The 1,144-nt window shown below is 52.4% G+C and overlaps 1 long non-coding RNA gene across 1 annotated transcript; it reads left to right on the top strand.

Moving 5' to 3' along the window:
* Positions 1 to 13: 13 nt before the first annotated feature.
* LOC106724849 lies at positions 14 to 875 on the top strand. The gene is made up of 2 exons (XR_001360682.1): positions 14 to 647; positions 738 to 875. It is a non-coding gene; the product is annotated as an uncharacterized LOC106724849 (long non-coding RNA).
* The last annotated feature ends 269 nt before the right edge of the window (positions 876 to 1,144 follow it).

The following is a 1,144-nucleotide window of genomic DNA, read 5'->3' as shown; positions in this document are numbered from 1 at the left end:
GGCATTCCCGGCTGCGTCGGCGTCACCTGGGGCCCGGCCAGTGTCCGAGCACCTGGAGGTAGAGCTGGGCCGGTGCAGACAATGCCATCGGGGCTCTGTGCTCGGTGCTCCTCCGAGCCACGTGATCGTGTAGCGGGTTTGCGGGAGGGACTGAGGGTGTGGGCTGCGGAGGCCAAGTGTGCTGGGTGCCCCGCGGCCCATGTTTTCCCGGGGAGGCCGGTCAGAAAGGTTTCAAATTCCAGAAACAAAGGCTCGAAGGCATATCGCACCCCTGCGGTGCAGGAGTCAAGCAGAAGGGTGTGAGGCGGAACCCTAACTCCTGGGGATCCCTGCTTTTACTTGGGAGCAGAGTCCTGATACATAATTTCCCGGGTCACTCCGGTACCTTGAGTAAATAACCTGGACCGGCAGTTTCTTTCTCCTGCTTTAAGATTCAGACCCATAAGGTGCCCCGAGGCCCTTAATCAAAACCTAAATGATCATTGCGCTATTACAATGAAGTCTCTTTCAATTCCTGCAGCACTTGTCAGCCTGTTTTTCATTTTGGTGGCTGAATCATATACCTCCCCTATTTGGTAAGCCCTTGGCCTGTTTTTCTCCACCCACATCCGTAGCCTTCAGCAGACCTTCCATAAATATCAGGGAAGGTAATTTAAATGTTTTTATCCCACAGTAAGATGGCTTTGCAGAAGGATTAGTCTAAATCAGATCACTCATTTTTCCCCCCCTCTTCCTAGGTTTTTGAAACATGAATCCTTCACTCCTCCTGACTGCCCTTTGCTTGGGAATAGCCTCAGCTACTCCAAAACTTGATCCAAGATTGGACGCACAGTGGTACGAGTGGAAGGCAACACACAGGAGACTATATGGCGTGGTGGGTAACATCTGAAACTGCCCAGAGGGACCCACAGAGAAGGGCCCTGGAGGTCAGGCGTTTACAGCCAGAGAGTAGCTTCCTGAGGTCAGCTGTCCCAGGGCAGTAATGTAATGGCAGCCATTAATGAGCACCCTATGGATGTACATCCCTGTGATGGCCCTTGGAGAACAGCACCCAGTAGTATAAAGCCTTCCCTGGCTGTGGTTTCTCTTCCTTTCTGTCTGTAAATCCCCCTTGGTGAGGGTAGGTTGGGTTTTCAGTAGAAAC

This window comes from Myotis brandtii, unplaced genomic scaffold (genome assembly GCF_000412655.1).
Source record: "Myotis brandtii unplaced genomic scaffold, ASM41265v1 Scaffold26099, whole genome shotgun sequence".
Taxonomy (NCBI): domain Eukaryota; kingdom Metazoa; phylum Chordata; class Mammalia; order Chiroptera; family Vespertilionidae; genus Myotis; species Myotis brandtii.
The sequence above is the reverse complement of the archived record's forward strand: the minus strand, read 5'-3'. Positions and strand labels throughout refer to the sequence as shown.